At 34.4% G+C, this 15,251-nt stretch overlaps 1 protein-coding gene across 1 annotated transcript in view; it reads left to right on the forward strand.

Annotated features, from left to right (window-relative positions):
* Positions 1–15,251, forward strand: part of PRKN (parkin RBR E3 ubiquitin protein ligase) — a 544,832-nt gene that overhangs the window by 205,799 nt on the left and 323,782 nt on the right. The gene's annotated exons all lie outside the window — the stretch shown is intronic.

Consider the following 15,251-nt stretch of genomic DNA (forward strand, 5'->3'; position numbering starts at 1 on the left):
ATATTGTTTTTTGTTTGTTTGTTTGTTTTTTTCCTGGTGTAGAATGCTTTCATTCTTGTACCTTGGTTGCAATGTACATGCAAATCTGACTACTTAAACTCTAAATACAAATGGAAGTGCTCGAGTTAGTGACATAAACGCATAGGTCTGTGCCTTTAATCTGCATTTCAGAACCAATGAATTAATACAAGATTTTGAAGGGAACAATATATTCTTGTGGAAAAGAACTTTAGCATTTATTTTATAAATCTGAACAGAATTACTTTATGATGCATCTGTTCTTATATTCTTGCTGATTTTAATTTTAAATTCTGTAATCCATTTTACTGCATGTTATCTGGGCCCATACATTTTAGAATACCATTACTTGCAAATGAATAGATTAAAAGCCAGTTGCCTCAGAATGACAGCTACCATCATTGTGAAGATCTGACATACATTCATCTACTGATTAGGAGAGGAAAATGAGGTAAAACCTCAAAAATAATAACATCRTATTATTCCATTTAAGTATGTATCTATTAAGTGGTTCTGCATTTTGCATGGAACAAAAATAATTTAGAAAAAAATATTTAGGCAGTACTCTTACAGAAGGTCAAGAACTGTGAAAGAAGCTGTTGGGAAGCTGTTCTTTAGGAAGAAAAGCAGGAATTTTATAAGAATTTACTAGAAGTAAAATTCCTGTTGCAAATATTATCTGATGCTACCTTAGGCCTAGCATTGTTTTAAGTATATTAAAGTATATAGGCCTAGTATATTGTTYTAAGTAGTGCTTGCATACTGTTTCATTGACAGGAGCTGACTATTTGCTGACAGTATTTGGCCAATTGTGCAGTGAAAGAGTAATATGGTGTCTCTCATTTCACATATACTCAGGATATATAAAGTTGTTGTGTGTGTCTCTTTCTAAATCTACCTTGCAGGCTGTACTAAATTACTTTGATAGATTGTCCCAGTGGTCTACTAGGCAGTTATACTAACCTCTCTGTAGTTAAGAGTAATGTGAATTTTCCATTTCGAGCCCAGCTTTCTCCTTTTCCCATAAAAAAGAGTAAAGAATATCAGCCATAACTCTATTTGCTTAGGCTTGGGATCTGGTTATAATTCTTTCAATCAGATTTGAAATGGATATGTTGACATTTTCCTGAACTGATATATTCAGTCTCAAACTATTCACCTGTACTCTTAAAGCAGTAATTTCTTTCCTTTTTTTTTGTGGCAAAATCCCAAAGGAAAGAAAGAAATAAAGCTTCATTTACAGGCAGGATTTGCTTACCTGAATTGTAGTTCCCAGGACTAAATATTGGCTTCCTAAACTTTAAGAGTAAAGGCTGTTAGGACCATTTAGAGGCATCTTTCAAAATCAAGACAGTTCTCATTTATTTAAATTAAGGCATTCGTTGACTATTAGAGGCCTAAGCTTTGGCAGACTTTTAGCTCAGAACATAAACTGCATCTGAAAATTTATGAGAGTTCTAACAAAATGTTGTAAGCACCAGGGTAGGACTTAGARGAGCTCATAAGATGCTGGGAATTAGCCATGATAGGAATAACATACTCACTGAAGTTACTCAGATACAGGCTCACTTCCTGCCTTCTCTTTAAATTGCCTGGCACATTCAAGTTTTCAAAACTAGGAATATCTCACACTTCCTTGTTCATCCATAATGTGGTCACCTTATCACAGGGCATARGAACTAGGATACTCTGGTATTAATCATTAAGTTGTTATGCCCACTATGGCTTCCATACAGTTGTTCTTATTCATGCGTTCACACACTTCTTTTTTTAAATGCTTATTAGCTGTAGGTGTCCACATTATTTTTATATGGGCTACATTGTGACTTGTCAAAGTAATTTCAAATATCTTTGTGCTTAAATAATTTTTAAATTAGGGTGGCAAAATATATATAAATATATTTTTCAATTGSAAGAATGGTCAAGAGTCTATGGAGTCTAAAAGGCATAGTCAAAGCTAGACATATTTTGCAAAGGGCTAAGGATACGGATATAGAATCAGTTATCAGTGTTGGTCCAAGGTCATCATAAATCTTTGAGCTTTTAAAAAACTGAGCACAGCTTTCATAGTTTCCTCATTTTTTCCCCAACAAAATATTCTTGGAAAGTTTTGATAAAACTCAAAATAATTATAAAGATATTTCTAGCCTTTTGCCTTGATTAAACATTTAGGTGRCTCTGAGTATCTGTGCTGGTGACGCTTTCTTAATATTTCTCTGTGCTGAAAAATACYGAGTAGAGCCATCTGTTAGTGAAACTTATTTTCAGCATTCTMTAGCACTGAGGTGGCCAAGAGAGAGAAAAGTGCCATATTACCTTTACTACAGAAAAACAAACAAACAAAAACCCCTAAAATTAAAAAAGTCTGTTCTAGATTTTTCTTTCTTTTTACTGAAAATACAGAAAAAAAAAAAGGGGGTGACTCTTTACATGTACATGTACATATACACCATTTCTCTGGTTATTAAGATTCTTTTATTATGGACAGCTAGTCTACCACTGGTAGAGCAGAGTTAACTTCGTTTTTTTTTGGCCAAGTCTCTGTGTGATTTTAACAAAGTTTGCAGAGCTCGTTAAAAATAAATCTCATTTAAAGTAGTTGTTGTCTGTGGTATGCAGAACATATACAAAGAGGAAGTAATGTTTAAGTTCACTGCCAGTTTTTATTTTCAAGTGTGCGTAAGGCATTCTTTATGTAGTCATTTTTTCTATAGTATTCAAGATGATATGTTGCTATTTTATGTCTTTGAAGAAGCTCTTAATAGGTTGAGCAAATGCCTGAAACTTGAAACAAATACTGAAACTGTGCAATCCTCAAGGGGAGATCTGCTTTTGTCAACTGTTTCCAGTAGAAATAACATCAAACAGGTTAGGAGTACCTCTGGGTACCCATAAATCAAGCTCAGGAATAACAACAGTGTTAAGCAATATAAAAATAAAGTGTGCAGAGCAGAAGTTCCTCACGTCATCTTTCACAAACTAGGTAGTGTACAATTCCTAAAGGCACTGTTATTTTTAGCATTCAACAGATAATAAGTATAAAAGATACGTAATATGTAGGGCCTGCTCCCATTTTGTAGATAGGAAGAATTTTCCAGGAAGAGGAGTATTTGCTGTCGTTTTGATCAAAAACTTTTATTTTTATTAAAGCAATACCTATTTTATAACCTTGAAAAAAATTTTGCTTTGTTTAGGGAAGTGGAGTTTTGTAATTTGCTTTTCTGCTGCTTAGACTTCCTACTACTAGAGTTTAAAGTGTGAGCTTGGTTTTCATAGTGATTGGTTTTCAAAGTGGGYGAAAGTTTTCAAATTATGACTTTGTCGTAATTGTGTTCAGCCAAAGCAATTCATACTGTGATCATACTAGACTCTACAGGCAGGAAATRCTTGGAGAAGATCAGTACTTGGAGGAGAGAAATCCAAGGGTAGGTACTATATAGGAAGTCCTGTTAGAAATTCAGTAGACAGCTCTCCTCTCCTGGGTCAATAAAGWGTGAATGATTCTGCATGTTGTTAAGGACAACTTTGTGTTAATTTAGTTCTGCTGCAACTACTCTGAGCCTCTAGAGCTGCCGACTTGCTCTTAATTAGCCATTTTCTCAATATTTTTTTTCTGAAGAAAAAGTACAGTCCAAACCTATTGTCCCACAGCATTTTCTGGTGTCCCTGTATCACTCCAAATTATCTGTTTCAATTATGGTAGAGTCAGGACTAAGACTCATGACACTGGAGTAACTGAGATTTTTTTTTTTTTTTTATGCGGTAGTATTTCTAAAACCAGTGAGATTTCTAAAACCAGTGAGGGATAGAATCATCAGTTTATCAGTAAATAAATCCACATTTTACCTGCTTCAAAAGAAAGGCCAACTTCCACCAGCTATTTTTGAATTTGGGATTTTTTTTAGTATATTAGGGGATTGAGCATTATGACATCTCTGATGTAGAAGGTATGCCAGGTTCTTTAGTGGCTGCTACATGGTGTCCCATATGGTATATCAATGCTGCATGACGCTTTGAGGTCAGATATTTCATCTTGTGTAGTTTAAAAGTTATTTCCCTTAGTTTTCTTTCCTTCTGCAGACAATTGGTATGAGTGCAGTCTGGATTAAATATATATATATCACAGGAGGAATTTGTAAATGAATACAGTAAAGAAGTATGTGAGGTATCAGGTCTACCACAGTATTTAAAAACTTTAAAATACAAGTCTGGAATATTTATTTTCAGAACTTGAATCAAGTGTTGCTAAACATTTGCTAAAGAGGTAATTTGCTAAAGAGGTAATTTGCAAAGTCCGGATTCTAAGTATCAATATCAGTATCTGATAAAGTATCTGAACTGTCAACATATCCCAAGTTTTCCTGTAGTTTTTATTTAAGTCAAACTTTCTGTACTTGAACAAAGTTTTATCAAGGAACTTCTATTCCATTCTGAGATCAAAATGCAGACTGTGTCCATTATAAAAAATCCCATGTGATGCTTTTCAGAAGAGAACACAGCACCTTATTCTAGTCTTATAATTGCTACTTCCTTTTGCTTCAGCAGTGCAGGATCCTAGAATTGCCTCCTGGGCTATTGTAAGCAAAGCAGATTATCAAATCTATATTTAGCTAATGTTTTTATGGTACATTTTTCCTCTCTGTGTTTTAATAATGTGTTCTTTGTCTGTACCAAACCTTTCCCTGTTAAATCTATTGTGGTTTATATACCTTGGATAGTTCAAAGAGGAATAGGAAGAGATTACATTAAGAATTAAATCTTCTTTGTCTAAGTACTTTTACCATCAGGGACAAAGTCTACTGCTTTCTCTTCTAATGCTCCTGAAATTAATTGGATTTCTCAAGAATCACTTATTTAAAGTAAGAAATTAATCAAATATCAAACTAAGAGTTGTTACTAATTGGCTTGGGGCTTCCCCTTCTTTCCCCCTGTAAGGCAGCCTGTAGAATACTGATTTTCCAGCTCCAGTGTTTGAGTTCTGGCATAAACAAAAACATACAGAGAAAACATTTTGTTGGTGCTGGTGTTTTGAAATATGAACAAAATGTAACAATGCAATGGCAGTAAGTGACCTTCATTTCTTTAGTGGTGCACATGGTAGGTTTTGGACTCAAACATTAGCACCAAGAGGGCTTCTGGAAGATGTACTTTTTTGCATGAAATTCAGCTGCCTCAACTTTCCCATTAAATTTTTGCCACCAGTAGGTAGCAGCTCCCCCTCTGTCAGTGAAAAAACAGCAATTCTTGCTGTTTTGCCTCTGAATCTTTTAAGATCTACATTGGAACTGCATCTCAGTGAGAGACAATTTACAGCTTCTTACATATATTTATGGAATAAAAGGACTAGATTGGGAAAGCTTTTGTATTGTCATATTGTRCAAGATGTTTCCTGGCAGGGGATGAGTGAAGAAGGATGGGGTGCAGCCTAACTCTGTCTCTTTCTAAGTAAAAAGGGAGAACTTCTTTCCGTTAGGGAGAATAAAATATTAGTACTTTTCCTTCCTGGCACAAAAATATTTTTTCTACCCAAATCCCTTCTTTGCTTGAATTATGTGTTACTTATAAGCTGTTAGGAAGGAGAAATACTTCTATTTCTCTGAATGACTTTTCTCTGAGTGACTATTCTCTGAATGACTTGACTACCTGCTGATTTTTTTTATGGTTGCATGCATGCTTGTGTATATTCATATATATGACTTTCAGTATGTTAAATGTGTTTGAAATAGATATTACTCCTACTTATTGAAACGGTCACAATCTAATTTTATTTCTGACATGAATTGATTTAAGTAACCTGCATCTCTAATGTCATTTGATACACAGTATGTCTCATCAATTTAATTTTTCATATCAAGTTTCACCTGAGGCCTGCAGATTGCACAGTATTATTGGTGGACTCTTCATTAACCATTGTACCGTCTCTGCTGTTCTTATTTATAGTGTGCTTAATATAGTTCTTGCAGATTTATTTAATTATGCATTTTAATGCATGTTGCAAGTCATGGAAATTTAATGGCTTAAATGTGTTTTGCTGAATGAATGATTTTAAAAAAATACATGATGTAAAAAGAAATACATCATATATACATTAAGTTCACAATATGGAAAATATGGTGAGCTTTATTTAAAAAAAAAAAAATGTGAGGAAGCTTGAGTATGACTACTTATATATGACCAATTAACAAAAAATGTAAGCTACTGAATGTGCTGTAGGTTTAACTTAACGTGTAAGAATTTGTTTTACATATCTAAGAGCTGAGCAGCAGATGCTTGTGAAGTGTTTTTAAAATGTACAAGCCCATGGTTTGACTGCTTTACCATAGATGCTTACATAACTGTATTTGTGACTTTCTTTTTCTTCTTTTTCTTCTTTTTAGAGTAATTACTCCACAGCGGAAAAATAATTTTTGCCTCTGGCTTGTTCTGTTCTAGGGCAGGGTTAGTAATGCCTGAATGTTGTTGCTATTTGATAGCAATATAGCGGTCTAGGCGAAGTTAGATTGGAGGTCACAATCTATTTGTCTTTGGACAGATGTCCACATTTCAAAAACTCACCATCACAGCTGATACTAATTAGCAAGCCTAATAATCTCAGCAGAGACCTGAGGACTAAATGATCATGGGGAACATATTGCAGAGATGCTCCCTTGAGGCCTGAATGCAATTCTGGGAATTCTAAACTCAGTTCTGGGAAGGTTTGTGGAGGAATTTCAACTGTTACACTCCTACATTTTATTAAGCAAAATGGAGATTTTATTAATTTTCCATGTATTTATATTTGTGTATATATATATAYACACATTATATATGTATATATATGTGTGTGTGTATATATTTGTATATGTATATATATTTGTGTATATATATAATGTATACATTATACATACACACATGTATGTAAAATAAATATGCACACATGTGCATTGTTTCTTCCCTTGTATTTATTTTCCATATGTGATCTTTAGTTATTTGAAGTGCATTACATTTTTTAACTTTTCCTTTGCACCAGCTACATTAGTTTTACTATACTTTACACAGAAGACAAATCTGCCTATATCTTTGGTACAAATGGAAACCACAGAAAACCCTCTCTTGGCATGAGAATTCCRTTTACATTTTTTTCCCAAATAATTCTCTTCCTTTTGTTAGCAGCAACAAAAAGAACAATATCAAATTCTGTATTCTGCATGTTTGCTAAAGCCAGTATCATAAAAACAGCTGCCAARAAACCCAGGCCTGGGCATGTGAGATATATTGTGGAGTAAGGTAGAGCAATGTTAACTGCACCTGGAGGTGTTACCTCCATGAATCTGCCCAACATATTCTTGGAAAAGGACTGATGATGCTGATATCAGTCCTGCACTATACTCTTTAGCAAAACTATGCCTTTTGTTCCCAATAGAGCTGATTTGCATTGGATTTTCCAACATTTGATTTGATTTTGGTAACTGTACCTCACAAGGAATGTGAGGCTATGTCCCAATATGGAAACATGTGGTGAGAATCCATCTGCAATGTGGTTCAGTCTGGTTACACAGGATAAAACAGCTTGAGAAAGTAATTTATTCAGTCCAATACAATGTAATGTAAATCCTGTCTTTAAAGTAAAATATCAAAATATGGAGGGGAGAGGAGGGAGGAAAAGAATGTTAAAGACTTTACTCATTGAGTTTCCAAGAAGTAGTCCTTTTGCTATTATCCATAAATTCAACTAAAATAGTTATTATAGGGTTTTTTTTGTGTGTATATACATTTAATTCCCCAAATAATTGCTTTCAGAAAGTCATTTAAAAATAAAAATCCTGCACATAATGTTAGAGAACTGATGATTCTCAAAAGGTAAACATAATGATTCTTCAAAGGTAAACATAATGATCCCTAGGAACAGAGGAACTTTCAGGCTGAGTACATTTCCTGATTAATTAGCTCTACAATTACTAAAACATCCTCATGATGATGCAGTTAAACTGGTCCCTATTAGGCCCTGCTGCCAGGTAGCCCTTCTTCTGGTTATCTTCTTATGCCTCAGTTGCTCAGTTTGCCATCTTATGTCAAAACGATCCTTCCCTACTCTGAGACTGCTGAAACTTTTGGACTTTATCCTAAATCAGCCTCCGTTGGAAATGCCAGAAGCTTTGTCAGGAATTGCAAATAGGAGTGCTGCTAGTGGCTATTTAGAGCCCTTTTCCCTTGGCAATCTTCTCTCATTTGAATTGCTTTTGTGAGGAAACTCATCTTCAAGTAATGTCAATCTCAGGTAAGTCTCTCCTCTTCTTTCCAAGCAGTTTAACAATGTCAATCATTTTTGTTTCGGCTGCTTGCTTCATTATATCTCTTTGGCTGGCAGCTCTCTCTAGAGATAGCCAAGAAAGCTGCACTTTTTGCTTGCATAGGGTCTTTTGACCATTCTTTTTATTGGCTTATAGTTATGCCACAGTTTGCAGTGTCTCTACTRCTTTATTAGAACTTTAATTTCTAAGATTGAATTTCAGTGCTATTTGACTACCTATTGATTCGTAGTAAGTGTGGAAAGGGGCTTTCCACGCCCTGCAGTGAAAAAATACTGTGTCCTGCAAGTCTCTTCAAAGCTGTGCTGTCCTTACACCAAAGAACCTGAATGACAGCTCAGATGCAGTTTTGTTACAGCCTCTTGGTCAGTCTCTTTCCCTCTCCCACACCTCCCAAAGATCATGTCCTTAATTAAGAGGTGGGTGTGCATAACTATCCCTCAGGCCATCCTGCCTGTTCTGCAGGTGAGAAGGGGAATGGCCCATCTCCTGCTAGCTGCATTTTCTCTCACCTTCAGCGTTGTCTSCTGGGGGAGCCCCTGTGATGGGAGATGTGGGGAGGCTGCATGCATCTGTTGCTTGCTCGGGCTGCCCTCGTTTCAGCTTTTAGAATTCAATAGTGCAAAGAATTYTGTGAACGTTTTTTATGAAGTCAGTGAGGATAAGTGTTTGCAGATTTGGACTTATGTACTACATAGCTGTCATTTTCACATAAATAGAACTATATTTTTTCCAGAAATAAATGCCTTCTACAGATGCACAGTCTGTATCTCTTGTCATCAGCTGTGACTTTGAGAACTGATTAACAAGATTAAAGGACACGAAACTTCACATGAAGTAGTAAAGCATGTTCAGGCCTTTGAGGGGTCCTTAGAGTATCTCATAGCCACTAATGGTCATTCCTTTCTCTTTAATGCTATTAGGCAATTCTGGCTTATGGCAATTTGTAGTACATTTTTCTTCATTGAATTTCTCTGCTACAGATTTTATGAATTATGCTATTAGATCCTCTTCTGTTTCTTAAAGACAAAGTRCTCTACAAGGCTACTATGCTTAGTATCTCTCCAGCTATTCAGATACAGGGGTTTGTTTTTCCTGATTTTATAGTGACATAAATTTTGGTATACTAAAAATAAGAAAAGTTAAGGAGAGTTGATATTAGCTAAACCTGAAAACCAAGAAGTGCTTTTAAATGCATATAAAGAGCTGTAAGGATGGAATAATATAAGTAGTGGGAAAGCACTGCATTTGGTGGCATTTATTTCACTTTAATGCATTAACTTTTAGATGCTGCATCGAATACCTCCTAGAAAATAGCAGGAAATAATCTAGGCATTCACTTGTGTGGCTTTTGATAAATATTAAAATATGGCAAAAGCCTGTTTTCTTTTCCATGGGTATAAGTGAGAAGAAAAGCAAAACTGCCGTGTGCTTGTTTGGTAATATAAGCACAAGATTTTCTCCAAGTCCATGTGCTGCCTACACAAAAGTCAGGTAGCACTTTAATAGGTTTTCCAGTGTGAGTTGTTCAGTTTGGCCTACATAAGCAACAAAATATGTGACCTTCTGCTACTGTTCTCTGAAAGACCTCAAGAAATTCCTTGGTCAAAGGCAGAATAATTCATTTCTTGTTTCTGAATTTAGATATTCCATTATGGTTCTGTCAAAAACAGAGAGTCTCCAGTTTTCAAGAGTGTCTGTGTGCAAAAAATTGCCACAGAACCTCAATCTCCAAGTTTAATAATATAACCTTCACAGCAGTGAAATTCTGATGTGATATTTTGTACTGTTACTGCCAAGATGATTCATTTAAATAGAATTATTTTGTTGTTTTAATTAATTTTAAATAGGTAACTAAATTGATCTTTATTGGGGTAATCCAACAAATATTTGTAGATATTATTACCAGAAATCTGTCATAACTTTCACTTTGTTCCTTCTGACATCTCCCCGTCCCCTCTCATCTATTGTCTCTCATCCCCTGCCTCTGGACCTCCCKTGCAAACGTTTATGCATTTCTTCTTTATTTCTAAGATCAAAGCCCTCATTTTTCATGCTGTCTCGGAAAACAAGGCAAACGTTTTTATTTGCAATAGTAAACATGATGATTATTTCTTACTCCTAAGTCAGGCTGGATTTTGCTACATCCCTCCCTGCTGTATTTCTCCTCAGAGAAAATCGAATTCATAGCCACGATTATGTGCAACAGGACAGATTGACTAATCTTCTTCATCTCTGGTTCTTGCATTTTACCTATCCTCTTCTGTTTCATTTGGCAATGAAACAGCAAATGACCTCATAAAGGTTTGCTTTTGTCATACTTAGACAAGTTTACTTAAGGGGCATAAAACATTAACATGTTTTAGTTTGAGCTGTAATCAGATTTTTTTTTTCCAGGGATGTAATTTCTAGTTATAAATTTTATTGACTCAAGATAGTGTCCTGTATTCCCCTTTTGCCAAACTGCCAAAAAGTTGATGCATGGAGCCAGGATACTGAGGGTCATCACAAAATAGCAGTCAATAATCTCATGAGTAATTCCCTTTTACTGACGAGGCGTGCTTTGAGTCCTCAAAATCAATGTCAGTTTCTTCATATATTGCAGGCTTTAATATCAGCCCTGGTGTCTTTTGCAGCTAGATCTCTATCACTAAAATCAAATCTACATATAAAACTACTTTTATCATATGTAACCTCAAGATGAAAGGTCAAAATTTAGGTAGGGTTATGGAATTTCTTTGGAGACTCATAAAGTGTATAAAACTTTTCAGACCTAGTAAATATTATCGATATTGATAGTTCATCACAATATTAACTGGATCAGTGAAGACAGAAAAAATTATTAACCTTAATCTTGAGAATCCTATATTGTTCCCATTGGGRTCATTGGCACAATTCGTCTGACTTCAGCAGTGCAAGATCATTGTTGAGTCAATGGCCCATTCACTCACTCAAAATATATCTGAGGAGGATCCATCTTAAAGCATTGCTCATGTTCTCAAACCTTGCAGAACTAAATATCAGTGAAGGACACAGAATTTCATGGTTTCCCATAATATATGTCTTTCGAGAACAACTAATGATATTGCTTTGTATATATATGGCATAATGATATTTCTATGAGTTTTCAAAACACTCACACTTATATTTTAAAGTTTCATTTATTAAAAATACTGAGAATGTGACAAATATTGAGTAGACTTTTTAATAATTAGTCGATATTAAAGTCTGTAGCACTGTTGGAAAAAGTCAACAGGTGGACTATGATATTATACTGGGTCTGTGATCTCCATGCTTATCACATCTTCAATGTGGTTGTAATATCTATTGACCATTCATTAAGGAAGCATGAACTACTCAGAAATGAAGCTGTATTATAAAGTCTGAGCAAGAAAATTCTAATGATCCAAGAGACAGAATCAGTAACTGAATTTTCATTAAGTTCTTTTTTTTTTTTTTTTTTTTTTGGATTATCTTATTAGAAAAGTTAGATGAAAGGACATAAGGTTGCTCTGATAATCTGCTAATGTTCTCCGATAGTGGTGTCAGTTTTGCTGCTCAAATACTATTATTATTTTAATGTCTAATAATGTTATATGATAATGAAATAAGGGAATRTGATTTTATTATAGATAAACACTTGTTGCATAGGTCTGTTCTTATGCAAACTGTATGYAGTTTGCATAAGTATTCAGAAATATACCTTAAGATTATGATAATTCTAATATTTCTTGGAATATGGAAAACTTACACAAATATTTTTCATTTAATTCAGGAACACAGTACAGTTACTCAAAAAGGTTCTTTCAGCACAGATATGATTAGCTAAATAGTTTTCAATTGTACATTTCGTGCAAAGGTTCATTCTGTTAAAATACACAGAATTGTACCATAAAGAATAGAGAAATATGGATTGATGTCTTTATGGAAGTTTAAGAAAGCTTGGAGTTGCTGATYGGAGCACCTGCTGGGCACTGCTTAAGCAGTGTAACCACTTAACTTTCAATGAAAGATGATGAGAGTTTGTCATCTCTTTAATATGGGTGTTTTTGCTATGAATTCTGTCACTACTCATATGTATTTAGACACAGAAATGGACTTTCTCAAATCTCCTTCAAATAACTGGAAAATCCAGAGATGCAGTAAGCTGTAGGCATTACTTGTTTACTATATGCTTTATTTTACTGTTGCATATTGTTTTCTAACATATTTTCCTGTCCTTTGCACTACAAATCTTCACCTACAGGCCATACATTCAACAAATTCTGACAAGCACCTCATTTAAAGATATTCTTTTTAGAACATTCTTTCCAGAAATGGAAAAACAAAAAGCAAGATTATGAAAACAAAGAAGTTATTTTCCTTTGGTCATGTTCTAATATCAGTATTAATTTCAAAACATTTTGGTCTGTGTGTTCAAACAAAACTAGTCAAGCCATTAACTGCATGTAGTTATCTGCATGCTAATAACTAAATTATCAGAAGAACAGCCATTCTAACAGTGTTTCTTATGGATTTAAGACCTCATTTCTTTCACTCGTGCAAGAATACTATCTGAACACATAGCTTTTGCTATAAGGAAAAAAAAGTAGTATATTTCTTGCTGTTTCTCTATATATTGGCAGGCTGTGAAAATCTTGTTCTGAACTTAATTTCTGTTACTTAATTGCTTGTAAATTATTGTACACTTTATTTGTATGCACTTATATTTGAGTTATGTTTCGGTCAATGAAACACTACCTCTAAGCAATTTAAAACAATGATTTAAAATGTTCTACTCATACCTCTCAAGTACCTCTCAATCTTGCTGCCATTTTTTTTTTCTGACTTTTAAAGTCAAATTCCAATTACATAAAGAAAAAAGCAAATAATTATTTTAAGAAATCATCATACTATCAGAACACATTGAAAGAGTGGCTGTATAAGAGATGGAATTAAAAGATTATGTTGAAAAAGTTGAATAGTATCTGCTCTTAGAAACGCTCAGGTATGCTATGGCAGAGGAAGTCCTAAATGGAATGTTCTTATTTTCRCCTTCTTTTTCCATATTGTTAAAAAGCCCAAGTACCAGACTTCCAGATATTTTGTACTATTTTTGTGTCTCGGAGAGTGAAGAGATAGTCATGCTCCTGAAACTGGAGTGAATGGAGAAAAATACAACAATGAATTGAGTGCATTAGAAGTCCCGTGTGCAYCTACAAGACAGGACAGCTTCACAGTGTGGCCACAAGAGCAACTTTTGCCCTGGTTAAGTACATTTCACTACCCCAGATAAAAGAACAGAAATTGAATTTATTGCAAAAGATTTTCTTTTCTCTGGTGTCTTTCACTTAATGCAATGTTAAGTGTTGCCTATAATAGCAGGGAATATAGTATTTCTGGGCTGAGATGCCTTTGTTATGCCRACGGTGTTTCGGTGGTTGTTTGATGTTCTGCAGAACATTCCCCCCTACTTCTTCAGAGTGATATCCTTACATCTAAAAAGTAGCCATGGGATATGTTTAATGGGTCCGCTTGTGGGAGGAGGTATTTATAAGGGTTTACATCATAGCAAGCAGGGCTAATAATAAATATTCTTTTTTCTTTTTTTCGTAAGCATGAACAGTTCCTGAAAACATCTAGAATCATGAGAACCAGTGTTCCAGTAGAAAAGGCTCTTGTCTTATCCTTTCCGATAATCTGTAATTGAGGCCTTTATGCACACACACACACAAAAATATATATGGAATAGATTTTCTCTCCTCAATTTGCTSTTTATACTGATGCCTTGTAAAAATTACTGTGAACAACTATTCRTTTTCTGGTAGGTATTAATGCTCTTTGATCAYACCTTGTCAGAGCTTTTTGTTTTAYAGAAAATAAATTTTACACACTTTCAWTTCAGATGATATTTATCTACTAGATTTCAAATATTAAGAATACTACTAAAATACTAGAAAGATTTCTCATGAAAACTAATATTTTTCCAGTGTGATGGGTAACATTTTGGGGATTTCAAAAATCCTGTAAAATGTGTCACAGAGAAATCAGTGTTACTTCAAATCATAGTGGCTGATTAAGTGGAATACTGTTACCCTGTGTTCATGTTCCTTCCCTTTTTGATGTTTTTTTTTTAATAAATGGGAGAAATGTTATTTTTTGCTTTACCATAGACATCTTAAAATTGTATTAAGCCATGAGAGTATTTGACAATCCTTTGATGTTTTTGCTTCTCCTGTCCCTTTCCTTTGCCCTGCTCTGTTTATCATGCTCTGAGAAAAAAAAAAAAAAAAAATCTTAAAACTCTTTATAGATAGAAAGAATAATGAAAAGAGGACAGGAAAAAAAAAAAAAAGCCTTTCTACTAGATCTAGAACATAGAACAGACTTAATGCATTCTATCAGAAATATGGGCATTTTTTGGTATCAGTCGGCCTCTTTATTTCATTTTTCTGGAGCAAGAGAAGTTAATAGAAATGGTTGAAGTATTTATATCCTTTTTATTRTTTTTTTAAAAAGGCCATCCCTGCTATGAATCATGTAGTATGGCTGGCTTTCTGCCTACAAATTATTGTCAGAAAACCAGCAAGCTCTGTGCTACAGTCAACAAGATGGTGTATATTTAGATTGAAAGGAAAAATGGTGTGGTTTTGTTTGTTTTCAAATAAGAATTTCACTATAAGAAATATTTCATTGAAAAAATAAATTTCTAGCCAGAAGCGTGAAATAAAGATGTTTTTTCACTGCTATTAGGTGACCTAAAAAGACATGTATATAATTGGTATCTCCTCCAATCAGTCWTTACAGGCCTTTCAAATGAGAAAATTAATTACCAGGATTTTGATAATGAGGCTAAGATGTAGGGCTGAGAGCTTGTATTTTTTTTCTTTCTGTTACAAGTGATTGATCCATCTGACATTTAGTCATAAAAGATTTGTCCTACACATTGGGGAAGACTGGACAAAA

This window comes from Nothoprocta perdicaria, unplaced genomic scaffold, assembly GCF_003342845.1.
Source record: "Nothoprocta perdicaria isolate Ctin4 unplaced genomic scaffold, notPer1 scaffold_38, whole genome shotgun sequence".
Taxonomy (NCBI): Eukaryota; Metazoa; Chordata; class Aves; order Tinamiformes; family Tinamidae; genus Nothoprocta; species Nothoprocta perdicaria.